This window comes from Magallana gigas, chromosome 4 (assembly GCF_963853765.1).
Source record: "Magallana gigas chromosome 4, xbMagGiga1.1, whole genome shotgun sequence".
Classification (NCBI taxonomy): Eukaryota; Metazoa; Mollusca; class Bivalvia; order Ostreida; family Ostreidae; genus Magallana; species Magallana gigas.
In genome coordinates, this window is record NC_088856.1 from 17,558,797 (window position 1) to 17,570,741 (window position 11,945).

At 33.6% G+C, this 11,945-nt stretch overlaps 1 long non-coding RNA gene across 1 annotated transcript; it reads right to left on the reverse strand.

The window, feature by feature from the left end:
• Positions 1 to 8,933: 8,933 nt before the first annotated feature.
• Positions 8,934 to 11,311, reverse strand: LOC136274508 (uncharacterized). The gene is made up of 5 exons (XR_010712906.1): positions 10,592 to 11,311; positions 10,187 to 10,282; positions 9,654 to 9,990; positions 9,379 to 9,435; positions 8,934 to 9,055 (listed from the first exon to the last, which is right to left on the reverse strand). It is a non-coding gene; the product is annotated as an uncharacterized lncRNA (long non-coding RNA).
• Positions 11,312 to 11,945: the final 634 nt, after the last annotated feature.

Consider the following 11,945-nt stretch of genomic DNA (forward strand, 5'->3'; position numbering starts at 1 on the left):
CTAGGTTCTGAGCTGTGCGTGTGTATGCGTTTAACTTTTATGTAATCTATCCTTCGCCCGCGGCCGAGGAAATCATCCACGGTTGCACTACCTAGCGGTAAACGGTTATCTAATACACACGATTCGCACCCGCACACTTACATGAATATGAACGTGTTTGAGTTTATATAGCCGTTAGTACACTGTACACTGTTTTAATTTTATGTTATAAAAGTTTGTTCATTTTGTATTTAATTTAAATTAAACATTGGAGAGTAAGTTAAAAAGTCGTTCTGAAAATTAATAAAAGCAATATTACTCCAAATCGGAAATACTCGTGAGACATATTTGAATGGTTGGTTTGTAAGTCTTAATGTTTTAAAAACTGTACAAATAATGTTTTCAATCAACAACAAAAAAAGAACAACACAAATATTAAAACCTTTAAATAATGATCATCCTTCGCACATGGCCGAGGAGATCCCGCGCAAGTGACCTCTACATGTACCTTATCACGCGTGCATGTTCGGTATTTTGTACGAACGCAACTATTTTTATTATGTTTTAAACTATTATATTGGTTTCAGATAAACCGATAAATTTATTTTACTCGTACAGTTGATTTAGCATTGATTTATACGACAGCGTACAAGGTAATTTAAAAAAATCAAATCAAATTATGATCAAAGTGCCATGTTTGCGGTAGGTGCTGACACGATAAGAGAATGCCCTGAATTAAGGCATTCGGTGATTATTTTAAAGAATATTCACATGAGTTTTGAAACAAGTTTTGTTTAGATTCTATCGGTCACATATTAATAACTTCTGTAGTGTTTCTACATGGTCGTTAGTTTCATTGTGAAAACGAACTTATTTCTGTGTTGCCCTCCCACCGTCCCGCTGCCAAGTGCTCTCTTTTTTTTTAATTCCAGATCTGTCGAAAATCATTTGATAGTGACTTCTTATGTGTAACATTTTCTCCTGAGCGTGTTTCTCTTTCTCACCCGTTTTTTTATTCGGTCAGTCTTTGTAAATTTCAACTTTCTTTATTGCGTAAATTCAATCGCCACGTGCTACCCAATCGCCACGTGCTACCGAAAATCTTGTGTCACTTTGAACAGCGCAAACAGCTCAGAACATATATAGCCCCAGCTTATTTATGGCTGCAGATCATCAATTGTTATGTAATTAATCAACAGTTCGAAGGGTGCTTTCTTCAAAGTGGTCAATTTTCAAACAACAAGACTTTCATTTTCACATTAAAGGATCTGAGAACGTGGCTATAATAAATTAATATGTCGAACACGCTAAACTTCTATTATATATAGTTATGAACAGAATAATATATATTATAATTAAAAGTTTTAAGTCAAATGTAATGTTTTCTTGGGATAATATGTTATGAAATACGACTACATAATGCTATGCAGGTGGTCGCCATAGAAATCATCAAAGTATTGCAAGTTAGGACAGATTAGTTTACTTGACTTACAGACTATAATATAGCGACATATCTGCCTCCAAAAAAATATGCGCTTCTCAAAGTTACACTTCAGTGAGATGGACATGTGTTCTTGGGGGTTTTCTTTATTGCTAATTATATGAAAATTGATTTAAAAATATTTTTTTTATTGAAGTTGTGTGGTATGAGGATGTCATGCAACTTAATTTACTTTCAAGGTTAGCTACAGCCAGTGGAATACTAATTTTAGGTCAACAATCACTGGCGAATTTAAGGGGGGGGGGGGGGGACGTGGAGGGCGCACGCCCCCCCCCCCCCTAAAATTTTCAAAGTATGCATGACTGTAGATGATTTGATAAATTTTACATAGAAAAGTTAGCATTTTGTGTTTCACTTTATTTATAATTATGCCTGACTCAATATTACACCTCATTGATACATTAGCTGTGCTATGCTGACTGTAATAAACATCTATAAACATCTAATCCTAATGCATGTTGACAGGTTCTGTTAACAAACCAATTAAACTGTGTTTAAAACAAGCAGTGTTGGTCATTTCATTATGGTGGCTGCAACAAATTTCCCAGGGCCCTGAACTTGGGGCTTCGACCAAGAATCGACTGGAAATCCCAGCAGTTTTGTTTCAAGTGTAGACTGCGCTGTCATTTCCATATTGCGACGCAAGCAGAAATTTCTGAATAACTGTATATTTTTGGAATTTTTTTCTAGGTAAATAGACTATTTTAATATAAGAATATTGAAGATTTGATGCATCAGATATTTCTAACAGCTAATAGGGGTTCGGATACCGTAACGTCATTACAATGTTGTAACTTTGATAACCTAGTTAATTTTGGGAGTTCATAAATGCCCAAACTTTTTTGTTTTTAATCCAATACATGTATTAGGTATAAGTAACAATATGTGTCAAATTGTAATATATATATGTAATAGGCTTTTGTGTAAAGTGTACATAACTGAAAAAATACCACTATTTTGAGCCTGGTTTTACCTTCAAAATACACGAAAACCCAGGAGCTTCCGGGGGCTTCGCCCCCTGGGCCCCCACCAGGGCTTTTCCCGGGACCCACGGGGGCCTCAAGGCGGCCCCCAGACCCCCTGCCTCAATAATTTTATCAAAGCCCCCCCCCTAACTACAAATCCTGTATCCGCCCCTGACAATGATTACCCAATCTATTAAAATACAACATATATAGAGAAGGCAAATATTGCTTGTGACATGTACGTAGTTTTTTTTTATGTATCTATGATAAAGCAGAGAAAAGCAAAAAAAATTTAAAAAAAAAAAAAAAAAAAACCCACAAAAAACAAACATGGAACTTGCATCAAATTTACTTCATGTACATGTTACCAAAAATCCGACCGAATATGCGCCTATGTCACATTTAATTAAATTAACTGAAAATAAAAACCGTAACACCATTATTTTCCGCTTATTTTTTTTGAAGTTTCTCCTTTTTAAAAAAAAAAAAATACGTAAACTTTCTCCGAGAGAATAACTGTTGATCCGATAAAGGAGAAAGAACTGACTTAAAACTAGGGATTTTGAATATCATTGCATCGTAGGGAGAAGTAATACTCATTTCTGTAAATAATAAATTTTACGTTACATAGCGGTGTCTGTATATCAGGAGTAAAATTTAGACGCTCATTTATGCATAAATTCCCCCGATGATCTTAGATAGCTGATTATTATTTTAAATGTTCAAGTCTACTCCTATTATCAAATAATATCAGCCCTGAATAAATTTTCATAGATGCCATCAATTTTGGCTATTTACCAAATTTTGACAGCACGAAACAAATTCAAACTTGCACATAGTCTTCAAAAAATTAGAAAGATTTTTTTTACAGAAGTTACGTGTTTTTTATGCACGTTTTTACTTACATTTCCTTACATGAATCATGAGTACGTGTAATATATAACAATCCATGCTACCCTGAAAAATTTAACTCGCCATTAAACTTCTCATTGTTTAAACCCCTGTCACACTTGAGCTGCGTCCTCACAGCGATCCCGCTGCGTAATTGAATAATGTAAAACGCCATGGTAAACGAACTAGAGTCTTCTACAGCGCCGTAGCAACTCAACGGCATCTTCGTTCGCCGCGGTGGGATATCCTAGCCTAGAACATTTTAGAACGCCATGCGACGGCGCGTACTTTGAACATGCACAAAGTACGCGCCGTGGCTCTGCGTTCCGATAAACACGCCGTAGAAGTGGAGTAAGGTCGCCATGACAGCACCGTAAAGTCTCCAACAGCGCATGTGCACGCAGTCAGCGCGTAGAGCACGCTGTGGATGCGCAGTAAAAATTCCTAGCACGTCATGAGCGCTCGGCGGATACCCAGCTAGAGGGCAGTCAATCGCCAAGTAGAACTCTGTGGAAACGTAGTTGGGAGCTCTGTAAGAACGCCTTTCTGAATTTTCCTTGCGATCCTACGGCGATTCCATTAATTTTACAACGCCGTGAACACGCACTGGGAACGCAACTTTGTGTGACAGGGCTTTAAAGAGTTTTCAAAACAATTACAGAAACTGTGTTCGACAAATAGTTTTCCTAAAACATTTTCTTCCTGTCTTTATACACGCTTTCAATCACAGCACGTTTTTATAACAAAAGCAGAAGTGAAATTTTAGTCATTAGTCATTATAATCGTTTGACACCAAATCACATAAATTTTCATCTCGCAGCAACAACGGAAGACCTACTCGTGGTTTTGCCACGAGCTCTGCTCTAGTTTTTAATTCTATTTGTTACGTAGTTACTAGGGTAACTAAATATCGTCAAATCGCTGATTTTTTTTAGGCATAAACAATTCTGCTTCATGGAATCTGTAGCAAGTTAGCAACCTAGTTTTTGTACAGGATGACAATAAAATAATTTTGCTTTAATAGTTTCTAAATTGCTTTGATTACAAAAATTTATCATAAATACTAACAGTAATTGTTTTCGTCAATAAATAGGTAAATTGCATTTTTTTAATAGAAATATGTAGAAGAAGATCACACAGCAGCGTTGGAGTAGATGGTTGACCTTCCTATCACAGCCACCTACATTATTAATTCAATTTAAACGTGTTTTATTGAACGGAATGTTCAAATTATTGAATGGATTGGATAAGAGTCATAGCCTATGTAAACCCTTTCAAACATAACAAAGTCAAGAAGAAATTATCTATAGTCATATGAATATAGTATTGCAAGTTTACAGAATATTATTGATATTCTGTGCATATAAGACAGGGGATACTTGAATATTAAATAATTATCTGAATATTTATCATATATGATTGTATGACATATTGTTGGTAGACATGTTGACTCACACCTCTATTAACAAACCTATCACCTTCATTTATACCTGCAGGGATACAAACATAAAAATGACATGTTCATGATCCAGACCATTTGAAAAGAACAGTAAAAAAAGGGGACTGTATATTAAGTAAATATACATGTATAATACTTAAATAGGTTTAAACCGTGTAACCTAAGAGAATCATAAACGCTTTGGAGCTCTAATATAAATATAAACATGGGAAACAATTTTACAATTTTATCTATATGAAAAATCAGAACTACCATAAAGTATATAGTTCATATAAAAAGGTACACTAATGTCAATAAGTTGTTTAAAAAGTTCGTCTCTTTTTTTAGTATACCTTGGATATCCATTGGGAAAAAATCAAATTTCCTTCAGATGCAGACCTACACTATAAACATCGACTCCCATCAGTTTAAAATATCCTTAAAGTAAGCTTTACTAGCTTTATTCCGTAATTGACGTAAAATAATATTTCCTATTGCCTTAACTGAAATTTTTGTAAGCTTTAGGTATATTATGTTTTTTAAGTTTTGACTTAAAGAAAGATAAAGTTGATGAAATTTTCTTTCCTGCATGAAGATTATTCTATAATGTACATGTAGACGGAGCAAAGCTATTGTAATAAGTATATAGTGGTAGATAGGAAAAAAGGTCATTCGACCTAAGATTATATGTATGTTCAGTTAGAAAATATGATTGAATTCAATCTAACATATCTTGTAGTGCGAAACCATTTATAATCTTGGAGAATATATTTAGTTTATGTTTATCCCTTCGAGATTGTAAGGTTTCTAAATTAAGCTCAGCAATATAAACTTTTTGCATGCCTTTTCATGTATACCATTGTAATAAAGTTGATTCAGTTTTGTATATACTGGTGTTTATATTTGTGTTCTTCTTTCCTTTTGTTATGAATGGGATACCGTATGTGAGTGTCGGGTGAGTGTGCTATTTTAAGATCGAGTATTTAAAGTGACCGGTTTGGGTGTAGTGGTCAGTAGAGGGTCCGGTAACGACAACGAATATCTCCAGTTAATTTAATACTGAGGAGAAACGGGTAGCCATTGAATTCTGGATTCTGTTAGGCGGGCACATGTTTTCCTAGCCGTGCATAAGGGTGTTTGGTACAATTTACTGAAATAAAGACTGTGGGTGCTAGATGAGAATTTTCCTATGGAAGGTCATGTGGGCAACTGACGAATGTCGGGGACGCATTCTGTGCTGAGTGGGGCGTGGTTTTCTGTCCGGGCAGTGGTCGTAGACTGGAAGCATTTTCAGAGAGAGGTTTTAAGTGTTTAAAAGCGACTGTTATTAAAGGCTTATTTTCATATACATGATTTTGAGCTGAAATTTGAAGTACATTGTAATTGTAATATCACGGTATTTTGAATTATTGAATTTTAACATTTTTTTGAGTAAATTTTTCAACAAGAGTTTTGTTGATTGAAATAGTTTCTAAACAACATTTTGTAGTTTACTTCCATTTTATATCTGGTACAGTGTGATTTAATTTTGAATTCAGTTGATAGTATCAGATATTTGTTCATTTGTTTAATTGAATTATTATTCTTTTTTTTGTTATGTTCGAATGAGAGTGGCGTGAAAGGGGGAGTGAGAATAATGATTTGGTTTTTTTTTCAAATTAAACTTGTTTATTTTCTTTATAAAATCTTATTTTTCATTCAGCCGATAAAATCCAAAAAAACTCATTACAACCATTCATATAATTAGATCAACCATCCTCCGACTGTATATTTAGATATTTAGATGCAAACCTACTTTTTTAAAAAATTGATAACATTTTTGCTGTATGCTATATGTTTTTAATTTTGAGGAAATATATTACGTCAGTTGCCTGTGTTTCCAATTTACTGGTAATTAATGGAATTGAAAACTCAAAATGATAGTTCTAAATAAATTGCATTTTTTAAAAAGAACTATGACTCTGCATATGCAGAAAATTGGATGGTGCTTCAATAAAGTTAATCGGACAAGTTTATGAAAAATTATTGTTAAGTATATATGTATAATACAGTACACATAAAAAAAGATAAAAATATGACAACCATTTATTTATTTTTTGTCAGGGATGCTGACTTCTTCAAATTAAGCATAGGTATCTGACATTATATCCTTTTGTCTTGATATATATATATATATATATATATATATATATATATATATATATATATATATATATATATATATATATATATATATATATATATATATATATATATATATATTATAAATGGATATCATATTTTCAGTCTCAAAATTAAATGATTAATTGGACCTATCAACCTAAAAGAAATTAGCCCGTCCGCATATGTATCGGACAGTATGAACATTTTAAAACTAAAACTTTCAAATATGTGCATGATAGTACATTTAAACTGTGTAGAGTAAGTTCCAGTTCAGGTCAAAACTCTGAGGTTGGGGTCAATTCTCAACAGGATCAATTTTCAACGTGTCGATGTCTTCAGAGTTTAGAAAAATCTTTCTCATACCGTTGAAAAATGACCCCGGGTATCAATTTCACGATTTTGGTCTCAATTTTCAACGTTGAAAAATGATCCCCCGGGTCAATATCCAACGTTGAAAATTACCCCCGGGTCAATTTTCAACCCGGGTCAATATTCTTCGTTACACCGGCCACACATATCAGCAGCCCGTATGGCCCGTATGAACCGGACAGCCATGTGGATCTCCCAAATCCCGGAGCACCTCGACGACGTGGACGACCACGAGTCAGACTGTCTTCTCCCTAAACATTCCTTCGCGGTGTAAACTTCGTATTAGTGTTTGCTCTGATGTTCTATATATTTTTAGTATTCAAATATTATTTGAATTCGCCATTCTTTAATTCCCTCATTGCCAACGAGAGCGAAAGGAGCGAAAATAAATGTGGGTGAATATTCTTTGTCACCAGTGTACATTTTCACAATGTTTTGATTTGTGCAATTAACAAAATGATTAAGCAAATTTCGATATAGTTCCAGGACTGATGTAATTTACGGTCATTTTTCGTTAGTTCTATCATGTTTATAGGTGTTTTGATTTTCGGTTTCATGTTATATTTCTTCTAGCTGTGCCTTTCCTTTATGTGCCCTTAACGTCCTGGTATGTGTATTTATAAACCATTGAGTCAAAGTTTGATTTTGGTGTAACAGGTGTCTATAATAAAAATATAATCATTGATTATGAATGATCGTTCCGTTGCAATCCTTGCACTTCCTTACATCTGTTCATGGACATTCCCCCTGATTACACATTGAAACAGTTTGACTGACAAGTTTTCATTCGGTCAAAACTATATCAATAACTTTAAACATCAATGATAAATGTTTGCAACCAGTACTTCATACATGTAACATACATGTAGCATCCAAATCACGAAATTCCAGAATTATACACATGTAAGTCCAAGAGTCGAATATCTCGTTCTCTTTGAACAGATTTTCGAAAAGTACGATAAGACAGACAAATTTCGCCATTGTCAGACGTTTTGCTATACCTTTGGAAATAAAGCTAGCTACATGTAGATGAGAACATTTAACACTCATATTTCAGAAAAAGGAATTGCACTAGACAACTGAAATCGATCTTTTAAAACATTCACATATCAAAAAGAAAATAAACCAAATCTAAAATAATTGTGATTATCTTCCCTCTAAAGGAGACCTGTCCATTTATCTGTACTAACTTAAAAGCTCCTCAAAATTATTCATTGTGTGATCTCATCAATTGAAAACACTAATTACTAAGGATTACCGGTTGTTTGTGTCATATATGAAATCAAACGGTCAACATCTGGTAATGCATATATAAGTTTAAAAGTCTTTAAATTAACTCAACTTTCCTTCTTACTTTGAGTTTTACTAAATCAACGAAACCACAATATAATGTAAGTTTTAATTCCAGGTATTCTCTGGTTCAAATCACTTTTAAATATAATGCATGAGCGCATTTTAAGTAGTCATAAAGAAGATATCATGCATAACAATCAAGTGATATATCTTTCCAAACTTTATTTATGAATTGGTAAAAAATGTACAAAAAGTATCAACAATTTAAAGGGAAATGGATGATTTCATTTGATAGCCCGTGTCCTTTTCCAGTCACTATTTTAAGCAATAATGATCTGACATTCTGATGCATGAGCATCTTACTGCAGTTGGTTTGCTTCATTTAGTGTAGTCCCCACTCTCACAGATCTGTTTGGCGCCCATCAATGTTGATCTTGACAGACCGACCCCCAGTCACTACAGCAAACAATAAAAACGAAGTATAAATTGTATAAATGTAACATGTTTTCTGCACTTATATAATTAAAATAGTATCCAATTTTCTATTCATTTGACTATATGTAATTTTAATTTGCTTTATATATTGCGTAACAGTGAATCAAATTATTTCGATAATGATAATCCCTCAGCATTATGGAATAGAAATGGTATATATTTTCAGCACTTCTTTCATTGAAAATAGTATTAAAGTTTATCTTAGTTTAATATTTACGCATATTTTATTTTCTTCACATCTTGAGGGTATCAGTGAATGAAGTTATCTTAATATTGATGAATACCTCAGCATCTCTAATTAGTGCTATAACTCCATCCAGTGGATTGTTCTGCTGTCATTCCTGTTAAATTATCAAGTAAGAGCATTATGAAAAAACCATCTACTGAAGTATTTAAGAGTATCCACACACAATTGATAATGATAACTATATTTCATCATCAATAATTCCATTTCCTTAGCTTTGTCAACAATTCTATTATAGTGACCCAAATAGTGACAGTGGCGTTTTTCTGAGTAAAGGAGCCACCTCCACATCAACTGGGTGGTAGTTTTATGTACCTTTTGGGATTATTATAGACGTCAAGCACCTTTATTATCTAAGTGGCATTTCATCATGTGCATGTCATTGAGCACAATAAACGGACAAAAATGGTTTGCATCAGCATGCTGTGGTGTGTCTGGAGAAAAAATAGTTGCAATATCGGAACAATGTACTCAAACATTTTTTAATTCATGTAAATTGATGAAAACTAATAAACACGCGTCCTATTTCTATCAATAGCCAACACCCTATACTATAATTGTAACGGTCATCTCTTTCGATTCAGTGTTTGAGCACTGAACCAGCCTGATGTGCTTGCTTTGTCTCCTGCTCCACGTATGGTTAAAGTGCTGCCTAAATTAAAAACAATTGTTAGTTAACGATTTACATGTAATTAAGCAACTAATCAACAAGAAACAACTTAAATGGCAAAGCAGTCAAAAGGTCCTTTTTGAATAGCTCTATCAGATGGGATCATCTTGATTTTCATGCAAACATTAAAATAGATAAAATTTGAATTCTTTAAGAAATAGAGTCCTTTCTAGCTTACAGCTTGGCAGAGGCTCATGCATCAAATTCAAGTTGTGGAGCAGGGCTTTTTCTGGGATGGTCTCAGAAACTAGTTCCGGGCCTTGATTTGTGCTGGCTGAAAGGTTGAACATTTGTTTTTGATTGAGGTATTTATAATATACATATCAGCAGTGCCAGGCTTAAATATAGAGAGACAAAACTTGTTGAAATACATTAATGATAATACATTATTATCAAATTTTTATGATGTTATAAAGTAACATGGATGCAAAGACAAGAGGGGTATTATATACTTACTACAACTTCATTCTTCATTAAATAATGCGCATCTATTATTTTTAAACATATCTGTTAAAATGTATGCCTTTGACAGATGATCAGTCTTGAAAAAAAATTAAATGCTACATTTGGATATAATTCTTACCATAAAGACATCAGGTCTCCTGTAGATCGTTTTGTAAAAACCAGTTCTCCTGATCTCTCATCACAAAGTGGTTTTGAAAACATATATCATAACATTTATGTGTTGGGGGCTCTCATAATTAAAGGTTAATTAAGCCATTATTCAACAGTCTATCTCCCTTGTATCCACATGGAAGGACATCACATACAAAGAGTATAACAAAATTCTGTTCTTGAAGGTCGAGATGGTTTGGAGGCTTTACTGATGAAGATATTGGTGGTTAATAGAGGCGATACGGAAGACATTGATTTTTATCCTTAAAAGTTTTATCAACAGTTGAATTTTCGAGTTTAATTTACCAGGCGCATGTGTAACATTGCAATAAATAGTGTTTCAATAAACACTGTTTCAATTGTGGTCAACATTTTTTTATACGGAGTCCATCCGGAAATTTGTTGATTCAAATAAGTTCAATATGCAAACGTTCACTGGTTCAGTGTTGGTTTCAGTTGCTGCTTCAAAATTAATGTTGATCTTCATTCCATCTCAATCTCAAGCTTTTCCTTGGAGCTGAATTAACCATGGCAGTTTGATGTATAGCTTTGTTCTCAACAAATTTCCCCGGTATGATAAGATAAATTACTATTGAATTAATCGATTTTTCATCAACATAAAAAATGAGCAAATAAAAAATTATTGTTTTCACGTAATATTATATATCACACATGCACCGTTGATTTTATGATCGTTTTAATCCTCCCGACATCTGAAATAAAAATAAATGAAACATTATGTGAACAATTAATTGTTATTCAAATAATCTAACGCATAGCATTTTTACCATAGAAGGCCTATCTCAGTTATTTTAGCCCAAAAAAAACTTTAAACGAAAGCATGAAAAAGCATAAAAATGTACCTGTTTTGACGCTCTCTTGTCAACTAAATTAAAAAGTTATTATGAGCTAAAATATTTAACTTATCAAAACAACATTAATGAGGATGATATTTGTTTGGAGTCAAAAATGTACCTAATAAGCTTGTGAAGCCTTAAGCATAATAAATTAAGACAGTGGACATGAATTAAATCTATCAATTTTGATCGAATGGACAAGGTTCATATCTGGTGCTAACAGAAGAACCAACGCAATTAATTCCATTGTAGGAATCCACTTTAGATAAAGAAAACTGGGCCAGGAACCAGTCCAACTAACAGAGGCCATCGCTAAACAAGGGATATAAATCAAGGGGTGGCTCGATCTAAACCATATTGAGCTGGTCCAGTCCTATAGGAGTTCCTACAACTCGGGCACATTACCAGGGAAGGCACAAAAAGCTCAAAGAGATGTATCGTAAGTGATACAGGCTGAGCATAATG